Below are 25,974 nucleotides of genomic sequence, written 5' to 3'. Positions count from 1 at the left end.
CTTTGATCATGCCTATTAACCCCTCTATTTCAGCCCTGCTCAGAACAGGCTGTTTCTGTGTCTGTACCTTTGAATATGTAAATGATCTGTGTCTGACCACGCCCCTCTATGAAAGGGTTTGAGTGGCTCAGGCTTTCTTGCACCATGCATTTTTGATAAATGTCAGAAGGCAGACTCAGAGGGACGAACAAACACCTAGCTGTAGGAGTGTCACCCACCTGGGGGAGGGGCTACTGCCCTTGGTGATGTCATGAAGGGAAAATCTCCAAACGGCCTATTTGAGCACACATTTTCTGAAAAGTGGAGCAGGCAAAAGACAGTGAGGATGGGTTATTATGATGCTTTTCTCATAATTGGGGGAATTGTAGACAGACATATTAGTGTTAGATAAACATGGTTAAGTGTATTTTGCATAATATGTGAAAAAAGCCAGTATATAATGGTGGTATGAGGGCCTTAACTTTTCTACATTAGCATATTATCTGATTCTATTGTGGGAAACATACTCACATATACAGAAGAAACTCAGAGCAAAACAGCTGTAGCGGAAAAAAAGTAACCTGAGCTGTGAAGTTTAGTTGTGAAAACCAACACCTTGTCTTTTGAGTAACAATGTGTAGATGACCTGCTTGTCGTCTCACTCAGGTTGGAAACAGCAGTGAGGTGTTAAAAAGTGACTCTTTGGGTGAATTCATGCCCACACAATTTGAAATCAGCGGAGGTGCAAGAGAACATGATGGAGGTATTTTGTAAATACGCCCACACCATGCCTCTATATATATTATGACATTTTTTGCGAGCTGACGTTAACTGTATGCACCAGGCGCTGTGATAAATCCACACATCATCTAAATGTGACTCAAATACTCTCCCACATGTTTTTTTCTTTTTTCTTTCTCTTTTCACCCAGCAGGGAACCCTCATTGCGGAGACGGAGAAATCTCATGTCCTGTTTTAGATCAGTGCATGTGCCCATCACATCTTCATTATGGATCAGTGACAAGTCGTTCCCATGAATACAAATCAACATCATCACTGTAGCGTTCAAGTAGAGCAACAACAAATATATTTCTTTATTAGCCTGGCTTAATTGCTCATTAACTTGGGATTGCTTTTTTGTTTTTCTTAAATATTTCACTTGATAATCACTTACAGCCCACAAATGCAACTCCTCCTAAGCAGAGCCCCCCTCAGCCAAACGAGCTTATGTGAAATCATTGCAAACTAGGCCACCTCCAATGCTCTGCAGTGTTGCACACAATGCACAGCTTCCCGAGAAAGGAGAGCGTTGATCTGCGCTAAATCTGCGCCAGTTTTCTATCCCCCCTCCGATTCGGTGTGACAAACCCACTGGAGCTGAACTAATGCTGTTAAAAAGCTGCACCAGCTGCCATGTGCTTTTGTCTGATGTGTTTTCTCGCTCTGTGCTTCTGTGCAAGGAAGAGCAGAAGACTTGCGAGCACAACTGAGTCAAAAAGCTGACGCACTCAAACTTGCCAAGAAGCAGCTCGGCTGTTTTGTGACGCAATTTTAAGAAAATCTCACCTGTACGAGCAAATCTGTTTTTTTTTTTCCTATACCATCTGTTTGTAAATTCATGTTGTAAAAAAATGTGATTCCTTTTTTTTTCCTCCGCTTCCATGATAAGCTGTGTCACCATTATTACAGCATAAAGGAGAAAGATTTTATGGACAGATTGAGGATAGGAATCTTTTAGTCAGGCACATTACATTTCCTCTGATTGCATCATGAAGTCAGCATTGTTTTCTGGCCTTGGAAGTGTTTTTTAGACGGACTCATCAGTGCAAGAGTTCTCTTTTATCACTTGACGTGTAGAGCAAGGGAAGAAAAGAGGTGCTCTTTGAAGGCTTGTGCCTGAACAAAAGGACAGAAAAAAAGGTATAACTGATTTGTATTAAAAATATTTAAGATCTGAGATTTAGTGGTGACACTTTTATATCTTCCTGCCGAATAACATACTAATCATTAAATGCTAAAACCCTAAAAAAAGAGATTATTTTTTTATGTGTAATAAGCTACGGGAATGATCATTTCCAATTTATGAGCTTTTATTTCCCGGCTTGATTTTGATTGGCCAAATACCCATTGCGTCTGCCATTCCTGGAAATGAAGAACAGACAGTTGCTATGAAGGGCAGCCTGTTGCTATAGGGACACGGCTCTAACTCGAGGACTGTATTGATATCGATCCACAGAAAGTAGTCCAGTTAACTTGACGTTTTGCCGTTTACTTTGGGGGGAAAAGAGAAAACTGACAGCGGTGAGAAGGAGGTTGTAAAGAAGCAAAAATGGTACACTGTGATAAAGAAATCTACAAAACTGAAGGTTGCGGGGCGCAGGTGGTTGGTGCACGCGCCCACATGTACAGAGGCTGTGGTTCTCCAAAGCAGGGCCGGGGTTCAAGTTCCACCTGTGGCTCCTTTCCCGGTTTCGTTCAACACTCCCTCTCCCTGATTTCCAAATCTATCCACTGTCCAGTCTCTAAAATAAAGGCACAAAAAGCTTCAAAATAAATGGAAAAAAAAAACTGAAGCAGGCACTTGAAATAAACTATAACAGATCACAGCATGGTATATGACAGTAATTAAAGACAGCTAAATGGAGAGTGAAGTGCAAACAGACTTGCAGTGACAAGGCTGAAAACCTCAGTTAGGGGCTGCTATGATTAATGGGTATCCTTTCACTTCATCTTACTTCAACATCAGTGGAAATGTTCGGTTTAATGGGAGTTATATCAGCTGATAGCTAATTCTGTGGTAGCTGCAGAGTTGGCTGTAGCTTTAACGCAGCTCTATTTGTAGACTCTATTAGACTTTTGATAAGCTGAAGACAAATATGTTCATATTAACAAAAATCATTTAGGATAGTACTTTATTGATCCCCTGAGGGGAAAAAAATTCTGAATCTGGTTTGTTTTTGTTTAAAATGATTGATTTTCCTCATAAATGGATGTGACATAAGTGAGGTCCTGCTCACCCTGATGGGGTTTCCACTCTGTAAAATAAAAAAAGGCTCACTTGACTTTATGACTTTCTATTCTAAACTTTCCCAAACTGTCTAAGTTTGGGAACATAACCCCCTTCCTGCTCTTACCGTTCCACCCCACTGGCCTGTCATCCAGTGATGCAATTTGCCAGAAATGTCACACAGAGTCATAACTCAATCACATCAAACCACACTGACATGTTAGCTACATGGTGGTGTCACAAGGTCTGACGTCCATCAAATATTATGGTCAATAAATCTGTTTAGGAGTCAGACTTTAAAAAAATCATCAGATTATAAGTTTGGTGAACGGTGAAAGCACACAACTGTTACTAAAGCTGGGCTGCCTTTGGACAGCTCTTACCTCAAAGATGTGTAATAAAAAGTCACACAAATTATATTTAAAGGTTAGAATGTGCAACATTAACGCATAAATATAGCTGAATACAAGTATATAAAGTCATTGACTAGTATGTCTTTTCATTTGGAGGAGGTGCGGCCAAACAACAATTTGTTTTTGGTTTCATGCTGGTGCTCAAGGGCGACATCTACGGGATCAAAAAGTTGCACATTCTTCCTTTAAATCTCTATTAGGAACAAATGCTAATAGAAAAGAACTAACAGACAAACAAAAAATCTTTACCCAAACATTTCTAAGAAAAATATAGGTTAATAATGAGTAGTCTTAATAATTAATGCTTTGACAAATTGAGTACATAAAAAACAGATTGTTTGTGAATCAGACAGCTGAACAGTCTGAAACAAGTCAATGGGGGGTTGATGGGAATATGCCCAGAATTGATTTTAAAATAAAACTACCCATGACTCAGTCTTTCTTTTTTTTGGCAATGAATGAGAGAAATGTTTAAAAGACTTTTATCCTGGATCACTACAAAAGATTACAACAACAAAGCTTCACCTAGTTTCAAGACAGATAAAGAACTTGTGTCCTTACTTAAGAATACAATTTTAACTAACAAGCCAAACTCAGGCACAAGGCCTATCAATAATTCAGCTGCTGCAGCAAAAAGTATACACCAGAAGAATATTATGGGCTTTTTTGTTATGAGTTTTGGCTAATCATGGATTTGGAAGTAAAAAATACTCTGGTACACAAAGGCCCAGTTGCACAATTGTAAGACAGAACTTTGCTTATACATAGTTTAATGAGTGCTTATGCATGGTCAAGACTTTTCTAAATGGAAACTTACCCTTTAAATCAAGGCAAGGACCACTTGAGCGGCAACTGATGAGCTTTTAACTAGTTTTAATGTTAACATACCTAACGATTGTTTTTGTTGCAGTTTCCATTGCCTCAAACCAAATCCTTCAGCCAATATACACTACAGGACAATCCAGCTGATTTGGGGCCTAATACCCCCCTTCCAATAATTGCAAAGTCCACATTTTTTTCAGTGGCTGTCTATGTTGTCTTGCCAGATTTTACTGTAGACTGAGGTTTGTTAAGAGTGATCCGATCTGCTCGGGAGGACGTTGGGGCCGGCCTGATTGCAAATCATAAATATTAAACATGTTCAATACCTAAGATCCGATCTCCTGTTGTGTCGAGCATTGTCCCATAAACGAAAGGATAGCCGAATGGAAAGAGAGCTGACTGAAGAAGCACAACAACCACAGCAAATCGATTTTTACTCACCTCCACGTCTTTATCCATATTTGAACTTATTTCTTTAGGAATATTCAGTTAAAAGAAGTGCAACAGTTATCTTAACTTCATCCTGACCATTGTCTGCCATGCTTGTTTACTCTTAAGTTGCATGAGATTTCCAGTTTGGAGAGTTCGGACGCTGTTTTTTGATGAATGAAATCTGTTAGTATGTGTACAGCAACAATACGCACACAACAGACTATAGGAACAACATTTCATGAAGGCCAAGCTTTAGGGATATTTGAGTCTTATTTTCCCAACATAATGCTGACAGTCCTTGATAATAACAAACTTGAAATTGTTTGAGAAAATCCCATTTACCATTACATTCTTGAAAACATGATTTATCTTGTATTCCCAACTATTACTCGTCAAGGATTGTTAAGAGAACACAACCAGTTGTTTATTTCTTCAGTGTTGGACAGAATGTAAAGGTAAAGGATTTTTGAAGTGCCTTTGTCGTTGGTCTCTAGCCGAGAATCCTGTCGTGTCAGAGGAAGCAGAGAGCATCCAACAGGGGTCGATAAATGGATTTTACGAGGTTGGAGCCCCACCATGCAGCGTTTGACGGAACACACACTCCCCACTCTCACACTCCTCTTGACTTTTGTGTTTCAATCAATGGACTCCTGGACTGGGTGTCTTTGGTCGGTACAGCCATCCCAATGTTCAAGACAAGTTGCTGTAAGGGTTTTTAAACTCTTTAACAAATATTATTCAACAGAATTGTGTGTATGTGTTGTTTTATTAACCTATATCTATTGAATTTAACACAAAGTACTAGAATGGGCTGTAACAACTCATTGGTGACCAACCCATTGGTCCAACTATACAAGTCAGAAATTACAATGAATAGAAATGAGTTTAACATCAAAGAGAAGCAATAAACTTTATAAATTATATACATTCATGATGAACATTTTTACTGTGTAGGTCAAAAACCAGTGAACATACAGTATATAAAAAAGTGAGCTCCCTTCTTGTTTCTACACATCTGATAGTTCATGGAAGCTACAACCTGCTGCGCTTTAACCGGGTAATATAACAGACAGTAGGCATCCAGCTATGGTGTTGAAATCACCAGTAGTTTCCATGTGTTGATCTACCTGGTTTGGTACTTCCTGTGTGGTGCTAGAGAGTGTCGATATTGGTTGTTTTGATTCTGACATCCAGAACAGTCTGTGACAATAGAGAAGACTTGCCCAGTAAGCATAGGGAGCCCTACTCATCATTTGTAATTGATACAACATTTGGGGCTCATCTCAAGCTCTATGACGTCCTAAAAAAAACAGGGAAGTACTTGAGGAACGAGGGAGATAAACACTGTGGGTTCCATCACAGAGTGGCGATACTGGAAACAGAACGAGCTCTACTGCTGAGCTTAAGTCTGCAGCTACAGTGCACTAAAGAGGTTCAGCATTTTCATTATATATCACCAGCTGCCTTTGTAGTACTGGCCTCTGCTGATGAGAGATCTTTTCTTCTCTTTGGGCCACTTAAATGACAAAGAGGAGGGATCAGCATCTGCTCTGTGACAGCAATATTTAATGCATGGAATATGCAGCAAAGTGCATCTCACATCAAAGGGGAGCATTCAGTATCTCCCAATCACTGCCTACTTCAATCAAACATCACTTTGACTTGTATTATCACCATTTCTAAAACTAATTAAAAAGGGAGCCTTATCAGGCTTTGAAAGCAAATCACGTATTGAGTAGGAAACAAAAGTTAATCCTATTATTATAACCGGGTATATTGGCTGACGGAATCACATGCAGATTATTTTTTGATTTGATTTCAATCTGCTCGAGCAGCTCATCTCCACACTAATTCAAACATACTGCATTGTGTCCACAAGGGAAACTTCACATCACACAAGTTTCTGCCTGACAAAAAGCTGGCTGACAGCCCGCTGATTGGTTTCATGCCCTTCATATTCTCATCTCATTGTGTATCCCCCGTCCTGGGCATATTTCTCCTCAATGACTTCTTCCTGTCAGCCATTTTGTGAAACACAGCAGCTCACTGTATACGACGGGCCCTATTTCAAAGCGAGCTGCTTGTCTCTTATCCAGGAAGCTTAAGCTCTTTAGCACCTGCAGTATGAATTATCTAACAGTCCCCCCATATGGACAGTGTCCTGTATATAAACACGCACATCTTGAGCGTTTGCGCCGAGCAAATGGAGACTCATTACCTGCTCTGATTTCTGACGCCGCCTCTGTTAGCTTTCTCTCTCTCTCTCTCTGTGGACACACCTGCAGTTGAATTGGTATTTGCTAACAGTTTTAGGTGTTTGTTTTATCAGTGTTGGGAGTGGCAGATGGATGAGGTTTAGTGCCTAAGAGTTTTTAATGTTGGGTAAAGTTTGAATTGCAGATGGCTGGTTTATTTTCCTCGCCCAAACGCTTTGCCTGGATTTTAAAGGCTCAATTATATTTGTTAGGGCAGAACTCTGACCTAATAAAAATAAGGCATACAATGTTTATTTTTCATTTTTTGTCATTTCTAGGAGGGGATTAAGTATAAAAATGTCATTCAGTGGCAATACTTTATTTTGTCAGCTTGTTATTCACCAAAGGTGCCAAACCAGGATGGGCTTTAAGAACTCACAAGTAAAAGCCTGTGTCCATTGACGGCGCTTGTAGCACTGCTAGCACCTATTTTCCATTAAACAGCATCTTAAGCTCAAGCCCCCATAGGCATCAGCTGTTTTTGTCAACGCACTCTCAGTTGAGAACACTTTGTATTTTGGAAAAAACCACTGCACTTGTCAATGTAATTTCCTCTTCACCGACCAATCAAAATCAAGAAGGGGCAGGACTTCTGATATCAGCATTGTCAACAACAGGCTTTTAATTTAATATTCATTCTTTTGTCAATCACTCCTTTTGACCGATCTAAAGCAATTATTTCCCCCTTGTTTTCTGTACACAGCATAAATGAGGAGAATGATTTTTCTCAGGTTGATTCATTTTTAACAGAAAGCTCCATTAGCCCATTTTCTTGGCCTGAAATGTACTATTGTCTACTTGCTTGTACCTCGCCTTTTTGTCTTTTATATAATTGGAGTACCTTTAAAACATTGTAACAAATCACCTTTAGGTTACACTTCTAGTTAAAAAATAATGTTAGCTTGTTCAGGTAGTCAACTTTACTGAGCTACTCCTGCCACATCATTTAATTTGATGAGCCACATGTCCTCTAGAATGATATCAGAGTGTTAGCCTTAAATATAAATGCTACACTTGTTCTAGCAAATTGACAGAAACTTAAAGTACAGTGATACAGCAGTATCATTTAAGTAATTTATGCAGACAAAATATGAAGCATCATGGTTCATTGCATCCAGACTATTCATCATTAAGCCCGATGGGATAATCTCCATTGTTTTGCCATGTGTCTTAGACAAACAGACCCCTCAAACAGCAACATAAAGCCCCCTTTGTCTCTAACCTTACATGCCAGAATTAAGTTTTCATACATGGTTCAGTGCCTTTCATGGCGCCTTCTTATTTGTTCTGTCGTTCCCTGTCTTTTCCCCAAATTCAAATGTTCTGCTCACACACTCAACTAGCTCTCTGCAGGTTTGTTTGGAGGATGACTGGTTGCTGGTAATCAGCTTTTCACTGGCAGCCTGCATAAGAAGTTAAGGCAGGGAGCAGCTGCCAGCCTCCATGTGTGCACGCAGTGTGTACGCTTGTGCACCCATCAAGTGTATGTACATCTGAATGTCACCACAGATAGTTGTCTTGATGTCGAGCACATAAGAAAGTGAGACAAAATTGAATTTTGGGGCTGTCAACCGGCTCACTTTCAGCATTCAGAATCTAATCACAGATGGCTTGATCAGACAGTGCATCTCGCTGCGGTAAAAAGGTTTGTCTGCCTTTCCTCATATGAAATTTTAGAAAGCTTCCACCCACAGTGAAAGACTGCCTGTTGGCTTTTGCATTCAATGAGTGCACGGCTGGCTTTTTGCCGCCGGGCCTATGTGCTGTACACTGGAGCTGTAACAAGGGTGATGGATGGAGCTTGTTACTCACAAGTGATTTGCATCATCTTTACTGTTGCCACAAAGCTGCCACGGGAACTATCGAGAAACACATTTTTCTCCTTTTTCACGGTAACAGATCAAACCCTGACAGAAGCCATCTAAACTTGTTTCTCCTTTCTTTCGTCTTGAGCCTCTCAGGCATGGTGGCGAGGAAGAAGAAAAAAAAAAAGATTGGTCTTTGACGCTACCGATCTACTTTTTTTTCCACAGCCTCCTCCCTCTGCTCCAATCGACCCTCCTCCGCACAGTGATCCACTTTTCCTTCTGAATGTTCCCAGGCTACATGTCTCTTTTTTCCGTCTTTCCTCTACTGTATCTCACTCCTTCCCGCGCCCTCCCTTTTCCAATGCGATGGCTTTCGTATTGCGTTGCACCTTCAGGCAATGTGTGGGATGGTGTTGTGGGTTGGCATCTGGCAGACTCTGATAAGAGAGTGAGTGAGCTGGTGATATTCCTTCTGAGATGTTTTTTTTTCCCTTTTTTTTTTTGGGAGTCCAGGGAGTCCAATGGGCAAGGCTCTTTACTGTGTCTGAAGGACCTTGAAGATAAAGTACTATACAATCAACTTGGACCACAAAGTTAACACAGTAAACGCTTGTGCCCTGTGGTAAAACGTGTCTTGTAAGGATATGTCATTATTTGCTCTTTTGTGATGATTTTCCTTACATGCTGCACCAAATCTTAAAGCTGCATAAACAGATTTGTTATGACTACTTGGCAGCAGCTGGACAAGCTGAAAACACATCGTATGACTCACAGCATCATGGATTTACCATGTTAGCGAACCGCTGCCTTTTTTACATATCCTGGAGAGAGAGAGAGGGAGCAACACATTACAATGTTGCATAATCACACAAGAACTTTTTAAAGCAAATGCTCTTTTTCTTTTTGCTGCTGACACAAAGCGACTTGTGTTTTTATTCACCTCAAAGTCTTATTTGTGTCTGTGAGGTTAGATGAGATGAAAACAAGATTTAATCCATTTGGTAAAATGTGCTGCCTGGTTATTTTGTAATTGTGTTGTGTTGAATCCCAACTAACTTATGAAACCTTTTTTAAACTTTTAAAAACACTAAAGTCAATCAACCGAACCACAAACAAAACCAGTTGATGTTGTGGTCCAACAACTTCTGTATCCTTAAAGGTTAATTTCTTGGTTTTGACGGCAGCTTATATGTAAAGACACTTAAAAAAATAAAAAATACCCCAACAAGAAGGTCCATTGTGTGGTGAGGTGTGGTACCATGTGATACTGATACAATACAATACTGAGTGATATGGTACTTTATGGTACAGTACTGTACGATACGATACTTGATGAAACGGAACAATACTATGAATGATACAACACATTATGATACAATACAATGTGATACAACATCATACAAAACAATGCAATAGGATATACTCAATCGTCCCTGTAGGGTAATGGTCAGGGACCATCTCCATAATGTAGCACTCATTTTTACACATGCTGTTATCAATCGAATTTGCCGTAAAAGACTATGTTGCAGCCATTACAGCAAGTCTTGCAGCTGCAGACTATTGTAGCTATAACTGCTAAAGGCAAGAAAATGTGTCAACAAAAACAAGAATTAAAAGATTTAAAATATTTAAAGTTATAGTTCTGATTGTACTTGGCCAGTGTAGATCTGCCTGATACAGCTTTGTCTTTCAGTCAATCATGTTGGAGGAACATGCTTTATGCACAGTCTGATCTCAAACTGCCCTCATGCAGATAATCTGCAGTTTTTTTGTTAAAGTTGAGAGCTGAAGTCTCTTTCCAGAAAGTTAGATACTTTCTATACCCCTAAGAATATCTTAATTTTAACTCTTCATTTTGTGTTTATGTAGAGTTGTGAGCATTAGGGAATTGTCATTCTGTGCAAATGTGTCTCCAGTGAAATAGTTCGACATGTCTAATTGCTCTGAAACCCACGTTGAGCCTCACATGAGAATGAGATGCATCATGTGCCACAGACTGATGGTGCCATTGTCAGTAGTGGTATCAGAAAACAGAGCCAGACTGGCTGGCTACGTTGCTTCCCTTCTGTGGCTTCATCGACCACTCAAATCTGTCCCAATATCCCTTTTCATAAGACTGTAACATTTTATTAGGTTATCCCTAGAGGAGTGAGTGGTAAGTATGTCTTCATCAATACAAACACCTGAATGCAAAGGATTGACATGCGTTTAATATTGATGCAGGGATATTTTGATTTATTATGAAGGTCCAGTGTTCACTTGTGTACTCTTAACACACTTAAAGATTTTAAAGGTCTAAAAACAAAATTGAAAATGTAATACATTGCTAAATTTGCACATTTTGAGGCCCAGCTTTGGTTTAAAGTTTGTCAGCCACTTGGGGGGTGTGGGGGGGGGGGGGGGGGGGGGACTTCTCGCCTGGGGCCCAAGCAGCGCCTCTGACAACAGGATTTCTGATCGTAAATATTGCAAATGTTTAATATCTAGGATGTTAAATTGGGGCGGCCCTGATCGGGGGAGGGTACAATCACTCTTAACACCCTCACACCACACAGGAAAATCTGGCAAGATAATCTTTGGAACCATCAGATAATCAGGCTTTATTATCTTGCAGTTTTCTCTGATAAAAAAAAATAAATCATTTGAGTTGTAAAACTGAATAGAGAGTTGAACAAGAGATTTGGATGTAGTTGTTTAGCATATCATGACCTTTGGCTTTTCAGAAGTTCTTATCACTACATAAAATACAGTATCAGCTCATGAATGCATTTCCCGGATGTTTATCTCTCTCACATCCTCAGGGCTCCTCTATTTCATATTCTTCATTCTCCTGGTAGACATGAGATCAAACACATCATAAATCACACAAGAATACATTGTAAGAAAACCCACCCATCAAAACACACACACACACACACACACAAACTCAACCTATCTCAGCCATTGCTCCATCTCATGCTTGAAAGGTTCGGAGCCTCTGACCGGAAAGTTCAGCACTCAGGGCGATGGATGTGATATGCCGGGCAGTGGGCCAACCAAATGCTAAATGAATAAGAGACAAAAGTGAGATTGTTTGACTGGATAAAAAAAAGCGATGAAGCATGAGGCTTAGCCAGCGAATTGTCAATTACCCATTTACCTCTGATATAGTGCTAAACCTGTGACTGGCTTCTGGAGGTGTTAGGGGCCGTTATGTGAGGGAACAGAAGCGTATTCACCACTAAAACTATATTTGTGATCATCTTTAGACTGGATCTGTGTGGGAGCTGGGAGAAACTTTACAGCCATCTGACTCATCCCTGCATATTTATTTGGTGTTTTTCTGAAAGCAGGTATCTGCATCTCTACAGCTTTATATGGCCAAAAAGCTCATTTCGTGTTGCAGGCATTACTGGACTGCTACAAAAATGTTTTTTTCAGATTAATCAAATAACAATTTTGTGGGACACTGGAACCTATCAGCCAAGAACCTATCAACAATATAAAGAAAGCTCTTATTTGGAAGAACTGGAAGGGACCAGAGTTACTTTTATCCCTTATAAAAGTCCCTGCTCTGGTTGCACTTTGCGATGCCCCAGAAAGTTAGGAAAGAGTTTGCTTAATGAGTGTCAATGCTTGGCCAAAATCAAGCCTTGAACACGTGGACCAATCCTTGCTTCATTGGAGAAAGTCGCTCTGACAGTTTGTCCTCTATATTCAACTTCACTCGTTAGAGCTGAGAGTTTTTCAAAATCTAAACTCTGGTTCAAACTTTGAGAAATAAGTAAATACAACTTCTCTGTGTACTGTAGCATATCCTGGACATGCAAAAAGGGGTGAATAACTTTACAATAGCTAACGGAAGCTCACCACCCATTAGTTAACTAATTATTGAACTAAACGAGAGCTCACTCCCTACCAACCTGCTAGTCTACTCTTTCCTAGTGGAAGGAGCTATGTAAAATTACTCCTCTAACACCCTTTGGAGGACAGATGAACAAGTTATAATCACAGCCCCAGGATTATCTGCCTAACATTCATTTCTAGAATAATTAGATTCAAGGATAACCCCTGGTATAGGACTCTAGATTACCCCCCAGAGAGGGAATAACTGTGAACTCCCCTCGCTAGGATGTTAGGTGTGTATGAAGTGTGTAATATAAATCAGTAAGACAAGTGTGCCGTGGTGTGACTGCTCAAAACTTACCTTCCGAGGTACACAGGGTCCTTAAGGGGAACTTCCAGTCTTTGTAGTGTAAATGATTTCAGTCAGAAAATGATTTTAAAAAGTTTCCGAAAATTTATTAAAAAATGTCAAATGATATTCCAAATGCAAATACAAAACAGTAAAAGTAAAAAATATAAAAATGGAAAAGAAAATGAAAACTCAAAGACCAAAGTCCAAACCTGTGAGTGTAGACACTTGAGGTTTTAAAAGATCTTGGCTCAGAGACTAAGTCCCAAAATGGGATTTCAAAAGTCAGAGTGACGTGGATTCGTTTAGCAAAGCAAAAAGGAGCCTCCATCAGATTTTCTACAGGGTTTTTATAGCCAAAAAGTTTCTCTTTTTTCAAGATCCTGTAACACCTCAACAATGCACGTTCGCAGAAACGTGATGCATCCACAGGTCATGCCAAGTTCATGACATAGGTAATACAAAGTTCATATGTGGTTCTTCTGTGTATATGCTCGGTTCATATGAACCGAGCATATACACAGAAGAGCTGATACTCAGAAACGCTATACGCCTACGAGCTCCTATGTGGTCTTGCTTCAATGTATGGCACACTTATCTTGACCTCACAGGAGTGTAGGCACTACGAGTGTGTGTAAGTTTAACAGGAAATGTTGAAAGCAGAAAAAGGTTATGACTTTATGACCTATGTATTAAATGATAATAAAAGGAAAAAACAAAAACAAATTCAACAATTGCATAACTCTTTCTGATCTTTCAACAGTACTCATATGGTGGACATTTCCCTCTGAGTTTTCTGCACTATTCACCTCATAATGATTACTTAAAGCTGCTCATGAGGAACTTTCATCTTGTGTCAATTTTGGTGGACAAAGTGGTCCGTCTGATCTCTGTGGTGATTTATACTTTGCATGTGAAAGTAGATTTTTTAAACTACAAATACCAACTTCTTTCTATTAACAATTAAATCACTCAGGTTTCTGGTGGGGCAGTGGTTGGTGCGCGCATCCCATGTGCGGCATTCCCCGCTCTCTCCCTGATTTCCGGCTCTGTCCACTGTCCTATCTGTCCAATAAAGGCACAAAAATCCCAAAAATAAATCTTGTAAAAAATATATATCACTCAATTTGAATTTGAAACGGGGGCACAGATGGACAAGCAGTTAGGTTGTGCCCCATGTGGGCAGGATGTGGTCCATCAAGCAGGCGGCCTGGGTTCGAGTCCGACCTGCGACGAGACGCCTAGAGTGGGAGGGGTACCAAGAGGTATGACCAGGGGGAGTCCATGAAGTCCACAAGGTTCTTTACATCTAATACATGTCCAATTTGGTGAAAGGCCTGCAGGGTAAACGTAAGGCTGACGATGAATATACCCCAAACATCCAAACTACTACTAAACAATGACAAGATAATTATGACTGAAATCCTCCCTAGACCTCATCTGAAAACACGTGTGGTGGGCCTTAAAGTATAACCTGACAAAATGAAGCCAAACAAGATAAGACACTACATGGAGATGTCACATTACTGTCAGTTTTGAGGAAAATCTGTTCAAAGCAATGGATGCCATGTACTGTACATACAAAAATAATTGTGAAAGTTGGGTTTTGCAGCATGTCTTTATATTACATTCTCTGTAAATTGTCTCGTTACTTTTTCTAGTTCAATTTCACACATTGTAGTTGCAATTCTGTTGTTTTTTTGCGGACTGTTCCGAATAAATTCTAAAGACAAAGTATTTTTTTAAGCAACTAACCAACCGTTAACCTCCCATGGTGAGAGGTTAGGGGGCTTTAACATATTTTCATCTCCCAAAGTGGGGCCCTACATAAAACAAATGTTTGGGACCATTGATCCAACGGTAGATAAAACATAGTACACAGTCAATGTATGGACAAATTGGCAGCCATGTTTGCCTAGTGCTACTACAGTAAATCCCACTTAAAAAGATGACAAGTTACAGAAAGTTATAGTTGGAGCTTCTCGACTTACTATAAATAAAATGTGTCATTTTTATGGCATACAAACTTTTGTTTTTATCCAATTTTAGTCATAGGTGGAAGCTACCCTTCTGCTCGTTGTGAGGAAATTCTGTCTTCATCGTTCATTTAGGTGAACACTTCCATCAACAAACAACAGAATAAATATCTCTCACGTGTTTTTTATTGTATTTTTGGCTTTTAAGCGAGACGTTTCAATTGGCAAATTTCTCTGCAGAAAAGTCATGTCAAACCCACTCCCTTCCAATATCACCACTAAGGTAGAGTTACGTCAAGTATTACAGCGATGTAAGGCAAACTGCAGATGGTTTGAGCAACCTGTTTAATCATTCCAAGCAGTTGCAAAGAAAATAAAGAACCCTTAAAGCCTGATTCTCCATCTGCAAGATCCACATTTTAATCATGGCTTCTGGCACATCTTGAGTTTACTGAATATCCCTGACAATCAACTGCAACCTGCTCGCATGGTTCAGCTTACCTCGATTGGCCCGTTTGCTGTGGAATATGAATAAAGCTCATGTCAGGCAGTCCATACATCATAACATCATCACTAAGGAGCTTTGCCATTATCTTTGTATTTGATTTTGCCAAGTCATGTCTCTTAATTGGCAGTGGTTAGGGCTGTTGCATCACAGCTAGGAGGTGCCTGGTTGGAATCCCCAGGATCCCGCCTCTCGCCCAATGACAGCTGGGATCAACTCTAGCCCCCCCGGGAAGGGCAGTGTAGAGAACGGATGCATGGGATGTATCTTAATTTGTCCTCTAATTGATTCAACTATTAATTTCCAATTCTTTACTTTCACCTAATGGCCACTAGCATCCCCCAGTCACTCCCCTGACCTTAACACTTTCTACTTGGCTTAACAAAACAGCTTCATGTCATTTCAGAAACAAATTGATGAGAAGCATTGAGAACCATCAGACACAACAAGCGTAATATCATGCCAGGCAAAATAACGAAGATAAATAGACACTGTCTAATTCGATAAAGGTTAATTAGGTCGGCGATGGTTGAAAAAAAAAAATCCAAACAAAAAACAATTTCATTTATTAACTGTTGGCCTCAAGCAGCATCAATTAATTTGATCCTGTTTAGGAGACCTCCCCACTGTGCTGGCATTCATTATTGTTGGTGTCGGGGTTTTTTTAAATCAAATACCAGAGTTGTGAAGTGCAGTTCAATTAATCTGCGTGTGTGTGACAATGTGTGTCTGTAGTCTGATGTGGGAGGCATGTATGTAATTAGCACCAGACAAAAGGTAAACTAGAGAAATGAAGAGGGTGCACAGTCTTAATATGTCTGACCTTTTACCGCATGACAGCTTGTTAAAGAAGCAGCTGGCTCATTGGATCTAGATGAGATGAAGAAAGAACTCTTAACAAGCTTATGGGCTTGTATTTCAAAAAGGATCGAATAGATTTGATATAATTCACGTCTTATCTGTCCTGAAAAAAATGTCTATTTTTAAGAAGTCTTAGAGATTTTTGACTGTGGATATTCAAATCTGGTTACAAATTTCCATTTTCGATTCCAAATAATTTAATTGTGTTTGAAAAGCAGATTTCATGCAGACAAACAGATATTGCTTACATATATCCAGTTCCATGCAGGGTATTTGCAATGTATTATGGTACAGACTGTGTGCAAAAATGTAATTCACCTAGAGCTGCACCACCCAGCTCCACTGGTCACTTGTCTTAGAATTGTCTTTTCAACACCACACAAAGTTTATTTACTAAATAAAATAACACGATATTTGTTAAATGCAAGCATTTGTAAAAAAAAAAAAAAAAGCTGCAGCCAGCCAGATCCACGCTGCGAACATTCCCATCATGCTTTGGAAAGTAAGGCGGGTGCTTGGAACACAAAATTACTAAGGGCAGCTTTTCAGAAGTGTAGCATCTTGTGCCGTGCGTTCCTAAGAAACGGGGATGAACCATGGTGCGAAGTCAATCTGCACCTGAACAGCCATCAAATCAGCTCTACCCCACTGGGTCTGTCAAGCTGCTAGACTCGCAGGTTCATGTTATCACAGAAGAACTACAAGAGCAGGCAGCCATACAGAGAGCAACATGCCTGTCACATTGTCTTTTTGAGGTTGAGCAGCAAGCTCATTTGGTGTCTGCAGTTTTGATGTGATGTTGCTAAACTGATGTGATTTGCGATTGGGAATCAGTATATTGTATTTTATTTTGAAATTGACCTGATGCTCTATATGCTCCTGTGTCTGACTTCCTGTCTGGGTCGATTTGCTCTTTTCAGCTTGATGTGTGCTGGCTGGCAGCGGGCCCTGTCCAAAACAGACTGGGCACCTGTTTCAAAGGGAGCAGAGCAGAGTGTTGCTGCTGACACAGGCCTGAGATGGGCAGCAGCGTTTGCTGAGAATAAAATAGTATTGACTAGAGAAGTTGTTAGAATTGGGGAAATGGCAAGGAAAACATATTTTTAAACGGGCAAAAAACTTGAGCAGAACCCCCACATGGTAAACAGCTATCTGCCTATTCTGGATGGGCTGAGAATGGGGGGTACAGGGAGACACAGAAAGAAAAAGAGTTAGAAATCAATTAATGAAATTTAAAATGGCTGGTTACCATGCCACATCTGTTGCCTTTCGTATTTAGTGCAAATACAGAAAACTACATTTGGACACAAATCTACGCTACAACTTACTCCTGTCAGTCTTGTTTCTCATCAGATCCATTAGCTGGGAAGAAGGATTTTGAAATACATATTTGGTCATATTGCTTTAACTTGATAGACTCGGCCAGTGTTTTAAAATGATTTTACATATTCAGTAAGTTTATTTTAATGTGCTCTGAGAGAAGTGAGATAAAATTAGATCTCTTTGGATCTTTGTGACACAGTTTACACATGGTCTGTCGTCTTACCTCTCGTACCAAGCAAATGTTTTAATATTGAAAAGACGTTGACACACAGCAGCCTGTGCAGACACTGCAGACAAATAGATATAACACCAAAATGAGATCTGAGACGAGTAAACACAGACAATCCCTTCTGAAATGAGGAGACTAGAATATCCATGTGATGGATCGATGATGTCTGTTCATCTGTAGCACTCTGCACACAAAAAGAGCTAATATGGCTAACTTCCAATGGTGCCAATTTGCCCCAAAAAATAAGGAATGAAAACATGCATGACTCAAATTTAAGTTAAGTTCTAATACACAAGTATAAATTAAATTCCATTACAGACTGAGATTATACAACCTATAGATAACTTTTACTCCATTCAGCAATATCTGGAATTGTTATCCTTCTTCCTCTGTGGATAGATTAGGTCCACTGCCTTGCTTTTTCAACAGTCTTCAGACTCAAACATTGCTGATGTCATAGAGGATATCTGGGGTCAGATTTTAACTGGAGCTTCTAACAAACAGGACACTTGCTGCTCTTTAGCAAAGGTTCAGTTTTTTAATTCTCCAAAAGAAAATAAACTGTGGCCTAGATTTCACTTGCTTAAAAGGGCACACACAATTACAACTTCACCTAGCAGAGCTCCACTCCCTCGTTTCATGACTCTGGAAACTGGGCTGCAGAGGCTATGAGACTCTTTAAGACAAAGAGTATTTACCAGTGAACTCCAGGCGGATTTACTGAGTTTTCAAATGTCTTAAGAAGATTTGTGTGAGCATGTTTGATGGTTAAACATTCTGGACATTCTGGCTCTTTCAGTTATATTACATCATACACAGACCAAGGGTGCATTTGAAAAACTGTTGGACTCAAACAAAAGTCATAGAAAGACAAAGACAAAGACAAAGTCAAGAAGCATGAAAGGAAATAGCACCCACCATTTTTTTTTTGCTAGACATGCACTAAGTTCCATTGAAGCTCAATAAATGGAAATTTAAGGGGCACCCAAACATCAATATAACAAGCAGGTGACAATAAATTTGTTAACTAGAAAGATCCAGTGGTTCCAGAATTTACTTACAATTTTAATTGTAAATTTGCTTTTCATTGTCTTCGTTTTTAAGGAAACTTCCAGGTCATAGAACTAAAAATTCAAACAAACAATTGCCCTGATCTGACATGAATATTCCCTGAAATATCGTGTTAATATCACTAAGAGGCTACCACCATGCTTATGATGCTTTACTAGATAATTGGTATTTTGCCCAACAGGGTACCTCCCTTTCTAACCCTGCTATACTGTGATTGGCTCAGAGTTTGCCTTCAGGGAATATTACCAGCAATCCTTTGACACATGTGTACAGGAGACCATTGTTAGACTACAATGTAGAAGCCCATGTTGGGCTTAACCAGTTTAACCAAGAAGTGTTAGTGCTTTAACCGACTATGACCATTTCAAAACATTGACCTCACGTTTGGTTAGGTTTACTGTCAAACCACTTAATTAAGTTTTGGTTAAAATATTAAGTGAAGGTTGACAGTTTGGTGCCATTTGAGAAACAAGGAGTGGTCTTCAATCAGACAGATCTACATTTGACCAATTAGCTTTCTTTTCCAATCAAAGCACAGCTCTACAGCTTTTACTGCGTATATAAAAAAAGACAAAATAGCCTAGATATGATCTTAAAGGTAAAATATGCAACATTTTAAACGTTAATGTAGCAAATATCAAATATGATAGGGCTGCAAAACAACATATACTGGATATCTTCAATGAAAGTGTGCATGATATACCTTTAATAAAACACTAAACCAAAGTTGCAAATATTTATTAAAAAAAATAACAAGCACGCTAGTGTCAAAACCAGAGTGATTATCTGCTTGTTAACTACCCAAGAATACATTTCCAATATAGATGATCATATAGTCTGAGCAGGTTCAGAATGACAGCCATATTAAGTACAGACTCTATCAAAGTCTCTTAAACTTATCAGTGTTCACATATTGCTTATCCTTTTTTGGAGTTATCTTATTGGCTCTAAGGTGATTAAGGTGTTTATCTACTTCCAAAGAACCATTTACAGAGCAACTTGTTTAAACAGGTATCAGACAGGCAAGCTCACAGCTAGTTAATGTAATCCTCAATAGTTGGCTGTCACTGTTCCAGAAAGGTAGAGCCATTTAAAAAAAAAAATTCCAATCCAGCAGATGCAGACAAGTCTTTACAATATGTGTGTTTGTGTGTGTGATTGAACTGAAAGATTATTTTGGTTATCATCCAGAGAAGCGTCAGGTTTCAGCAATGATGTGCTGCCTCCATTTTCCACTCTGATAATCTCAATCTTTTGTCAAGATTATTCATGTTGGCACATGTGCAAATCCAGTGAGCGATTTTGCACTTGGTTTATTTTTGCACGCAATTTCTAAATTCCCAGATTGTAGATTTAGCATTTCAAAGAAAAGGAAGTGTTAGGTTGTCAGTTTAAAGTTGCAAGGGGGAATCTTTATACGTGCCTACAGCTCCAAATAGCAGCAAGCGATAAACGCTGTCACAGTATGGAGCGGCAGCACCTACAAATGATGCAACATGACATCAGTGGATTGTACAGAGCACGCTCAGGTTTACTCAGCTGTCATCCCGTGACACTTCTTATCAAAGCTGAGCAGTAGAAAGAGAGACAAAAGATGTAATGCTGGTGAGTCCAGCTCGCTCAGCTCAGCGCTCACTGCAGGAGGCAGTAGTAGTGTGTTAGAAGAAGCACTGAACACCACTGACAAGTGAAAATAACACTGAGGCAAAGAGGCCGGAGCACAGTTAGCAGGACTGCGACTGTCTTCTTTGTGACTTTCGCCTCACTATGAAAAGATGGGAGAAAGATATTTGTGAAAAATAGAATTTGTGAGGATTGGGAGATAATAAATCCATGTGGGCACAGCATGGCTATTTAAATTACAAGCCTTGGACTGATGGGTAGAGGGTGTTTGGCACAAAGGGAAGATGAGCGTCCTCTCCCTCAGGGCCGACAATACCTACAGTACTCTTGGATTTCTGCCGAACAGATGGCAACACAGCTGTGCAGGCATGTTCATGTGAAGGTTATCCTTGTTCAACAAAGTCCTTCTCCCAAAACACACCTTGTTTTTCCTCCCTCTCTGACTGCAACGCCTGCCTATCTTCATTGTTTCATTAAGTGTCCCTTGTGGTACGTCCCACTATCTCAAGCCATGGGTTTCTAAGAATGACAGATTAAAGAATCCCAAGAGGGGATATTCTGGTATTGCACCAACACAAATTAAACACAAAATCTTTACAAATAAAGGACAATCTGAATATATGAGACTCAAAATATATCAGGTTTTTAATTTTTCCCAGCAGAGGAGGCTAGCTGCTCATGTTCAATGTTAAGATTTAGAGGTTAAAAATGCTTCTTGTGTGAAAGCGCGAGTGAAGAGGGAAGGTGAGCAGACTACAAAAATGTTGCATAACATATATCAGGGCTAAGTAGAAAAGCTTGAGACACAAAAAACATATTAACATACACTGGGGAGCAAATTCATAACCCCAATCACATCAAATGAGTGCAAGATGCAGAGAAAATCAAAGTGCAGTGGTGCTTTCAGGATTACAGCTGATGATCAACACATTAGAGCCAGTTGTAATGACCCAGCTTTTCAAAATCATGACTGAAAATGTATACTGTATATTTGTTGAGAACATTTTGTGTCTTCAAAAGCTTTGTGCAATTTAATGTACAAAACACAGGCCGCAGCTGTTTATTCAAAGAGATTTTCATTATTTGGGCTCTAAATGTAGTTTTTTGATTTATTAGTTACTTATCAGTAAAACATAATGACAAAGAAAAGTAAGAAATATGATATTTTGCATTCACATTGTTGAAGAATTACATTTCTAAGAATCATATGTAACAATTGTGGACCCAGTATTGTGATATGTCTGATGAGTTGAGTGCATCTTCATCTCTAATTTGCTTTACTGACTCTTGTATTATTGGTGATAGAAAGGGTATTAAACAGCACAGCGACTCTGGGCTGACTCTTAAACTGTAGTCCTTTACACATTGTTTGGATGCTTATAGAAATTGCCATTGGTTGCAGTTGGTAAACTATGTTTGAATGAGGCTCTGATGCTCATTTGCCAGGTGCAATGATAACACAAGTTATATGTCAAACTACATCTTTAGACATTTAACATACATGGGTATGTATAAATAACTTAAATAAGCATTAATGTATTAATGGTATTGCAGACATGAGCTGAAAAGTCAAGTAAGCCGACTGTAAATGAAAGGAAGGTGTCGTGTTATTTTTTAATAAATCTGGAAAATAGGCAGGGTCAGTTTTTTAAAGCTTGTTTGTCTTTCTTCAGAGACTGGACCCAGGAGACCAACAAATTGAGTACTGAAAGCTTTATTCACCTTTCTCAGAATCCAAAGCAGTGAGCCGCCTGCAGACAACTGACCAAGACAAAGAATATCATACAATATATACTTTTTGTGAGGATGGTATCCGCCTCCTCCACCATTAGATTCTCCTACTTCACGAAATACAGGCTTCATATCTCTATCCATGTCCTACGCGAGCTAGATAGCTCTTACTATGTCCCATAAGGGCTTTATAGATCTATCTATGCCCCATGAGGGCTTCACAGACCCAGCCATGTCCCATACATTGCCACATGCTAGTCTCAGAAGTTAGCAGTCAAAAAAACCTACTGCAATGTCATGTCTTCTTGATAAATGGGGTAAATATCTGGCCAACCATCTTGTGACCGGACATCGACACACCAACATAGCATGTGTTTCAGGTTTTCTTGGAATGATGGTCCTTTTTCTTGTATTTGTCGCTCCTTCACCTCTCGTAAATGTCAGGTTAGCATAAGATTTATTACTTAATTACCCCAAAAGCGAGCTCGTATGAAACTTGAGACCTCACTTTTTGACCATGCAAGATTTCATCTAAGCATTGACTTTTTTCACTCTATCCTTGATGAGTTTCACTTTGTAGGCTCAGTTTGAATTCATGTACACATGTGCCCTTCTGCATTTCATCCTTAGTTGATTATGTTTGTGTTTATAATATGCAACCCTCACACTATTGTTATTTATTTATCTAACTTGCATAATATGTGTCTATTAGTTCATTATTATACTGAAATACTATTATGATTATTCATGACCACTTTGCATAAATGTTGATTATAAGGACTATGAATACATGCCTACAGGTGGGACACTACAAAGGCAGGCAGAGAGCTAGCATAAAACCAGAGGATATAGAAACAATCAAATATATATTTCATGGTTCTATATGTCATCACCACTAACACACTTTGGAACTGGTTAGAATATGTTCTTGTTGGCATTTGAGCTGCATCTTTGTCGCTTGTAATAAAACGTGGGTTTTGCTGCAGCCACAGTAAAGGCCATACGTAAAATGGATGTGGAGCTGAAACATCCTCCATGGTTCTCGTCTCTTTAGGCGTGACACCCCACTATCTCTTAAAGGTCAACTCAGCCTCTACATGGACTGGTTTTTCTCCTCCCAGTAACCACAATGTTCCACAAATGCTTTAATGGGAAAATGGTCCAAGATTGGATTTTACTCTGAACAAGCCTTTTGTGAGCATTTTCTTACATTTTTCGCAAGTTTTAATAATGCTTACCCACCAGAATGTTAACTTTCAGGCAAAAGGAAGACAGAAAAAAGTTGGCCTTTAGTTGTTTCTAGATGCTGTCCATTAAAATGAGTTCATGAGAGAAACTGTCATCAGTGCTCTCACCATGAGGCCCACTGGGCATCAGCTACAGAGTGCTGAGCAGTAGACTTCAAGTCTGCAATTATTTGGCTTGAATAAAAACCCCTCATTCCTACCCCGAACAGGTTGTTCAAAAGCATGCGAGTGCTGAAAGAAAAGGTTCTTCTTTTGTAGGAATGCGGCATCACAGCTTGACTTATTTTCTGCCACAACATTGAAGCTCTGCCGTCATCACGCCTTAGTACTTACACATTGCAACTGCAACGGTGCTATATTGGTTTGGGAATTCACATTGTATTTGTTGCGGAGGAGGGAGGGGGAGGAACGACATGTTTCACATACACAAACACTGAATGCGCACACACACACCATCTTGCAACCATCTTCCCCCTATCACGCCTTTGTTACTACTTTTTTTGAACGACTTCCACCCACCATTCCGCCTTCATGCTCTACAAATTACAGTCAAGGTGTTACTGGTTGTATGTCAGCTCGAATATGTTGGCAACACAAAGTTAAGTTGATAACTTCAGCTTATAAATGATCGCCCTAGCTGTTTGTTTTGACAAGATGATAATCAGAAATGAGAGATTTACATTTTTAATTTGATGCAGTGATGCAATACAAATGTTTTATCCAGATGGAGTTGATGTTTGGTAACACAGAGAGTTGATTTGATTTGTTTCAAATAGTGTGACATGTCTTGAAATACTGTATGAACCTCGGCGTCTGACTTTCCTTATGGTTGCTACATACTACCACTCCATATTGAGATACTAGGCAAGATTTCTGCTTCCTTTTTAACCTATTTTAATAAACAGCATGATGTGTAATTGAAATATTATATGTTGTAAAGGGACAAGCAGCTCCAGTATACAGTAATTACTAGTTGTAGAGGATGTGGGAAAATGTGTCATGTCAAAGTCTATAGCAAGCAAGTTTTCTTCAGAACACTCAGAGGTTTTACAGCTGTAATTTCCTTGGTGTAACACGTCCAGTATTTATAACTGCAAACATTAGCTATGTTTTTAACACTAAAGATATACAGTGCTGTGTATGTGGCATCATCATGTAAGTTTCCTGACCATATCACTCCATTTAATTTCTATTTCTGTTACGCTATGTTCCATTAACTGCCATTATCTCATACTCAATATTTCGTCATTATTATCAATTAGAGTTGCCGCCAGTTCATAAAAAAATGATGGCACTCTACAGTTAAGTGGTACGAGCTGATTAGCTGAAAAAACTTCTAAATCTACTTGCACAAAGTACATGGTGGATCACTTGTTTATTACACATTTGTCACGTTTTACAATGTTTCTTTTAAAAAGTATTTTTATGGTAACTGTGTATTGAATTCATACCATATTTAAAGGCTTAAAACTAGGAAAGTTCTTTAAAAACTACCATGAGTTAAAATGGGACCAATTTATCTTTACTTTTTAAAGTGTAAATTTTCCCTCAATTATTGATACATTTCCTCAGGTTAAATGATTTCATTGCAGCCTCTTTTTCCTCCAATTTTTACTGCCTGGGTTTCATTGTCATTATCTTTTCGTAGCACACAGGCCAGATGCAGTGGCACTTCACCATATAATTACAGAATAGCATTGGAAGGAGAGGGGTTATTTATGCATATTGCCTCTTGTTGCCTCTTATTAAAAAGTGGGCTCTACATGTGAAGGGGTGTTACAGGGTGGTAAAAGATAAAGAGTCCTCATGCTGCAAGCACCATATCAAAGATATATGATAATAAAGGACAGCATTACAAATACAGATGACAGAAAAACATTACATCTGTCCCTCCCCATAGTTAAAGTGAGAAGCATGGAGACCACAAGGCAGAGATTTCCATTTGGAAATACTGCTGGCCAAAAAAAAAGATGATTGGAATTGATTTTTTTTAAGGTTTGAGTATTAGGAATTAATGATACAAATGTCTTGGGGAATAAAACGCTCGTTGGATGAAGCCATGTGTGGCCATCCATTCAGAGGAGTCAGCCAGGTGTGAAGGCTGTAAAGATGTTCATGGATCTGTGCTGATTTCATCAGCCAACTATGACAACTAACACCTGCGGCTTGTGGAATATGTTTGCTTTTTTCCAAACCACATAATCTTTTCTTCAAACAGTGCAGGTATGGGAAATGGGGCAAATGATGTAAGGAAATAATAGAGATACAGATGGAGGATGATGTTGTTCTTCCTATAAATCCTATACCTTTTCCATTATGCACTGCATATACATGTTCCCTACAGTTGAACTACTTTCCATAACACCAGATCTGTAATGACAGCTTACTGTATAAGCACGTGCGGTATTAAAAATAGCTTCTTAGCACAGTTTAATCCGGGCTTCATGGACAAAATCCTCATGTGATTTCTCCCACCTCCTTTGCATTGCAAAATACATGTATATGAATATTAAAAGCG

General features: G+C 39.3%; 1 protein-coding gene and 1 long non-coding RNA gene across 2 annotated transcripts in view; one reads left to right on the top strand and one right to left on the bottom strand.

Moving 5' to 3' along the window:
* Positions 1 to 25,974, bottom strand: part of LOC132993047 (uncharacterized) — a 329,764-nt gene that overhangs the window by 266,578 nt on the left and 37,212 nt on the right. The window lies entirely within an intron of this gene.
* Positions 1 to 25,974, top strand: part of LOC132993397 (leucine-rich repeat and fibronectin type-III domain-containing protein 2) — a 154,571-nt gene that overhangs the window by 117,799 nt on the left and 10,798 nt on the right. The window lies entirely within an intron of this gene.

This window comes from Labrus mixtus, chromosome 18, assembly GCF_963584025.1.
Source record: "Labrus mixtus chromosome 18, fLabMix1.1, whole genome shotgun sequence".
NCBI classification, from domain to species: domain Eukaryota; kingdom Metazoa; phylum Chordata; class Actinopteri; order Labriformes; family Labridae; genus Labrus; species Labrus mixtus.
The sequence above is the reverse complement of the archived record's forward strand: the minus strand, read 5'-3'. Positions and strand labels throughout refer to the sequence as shown.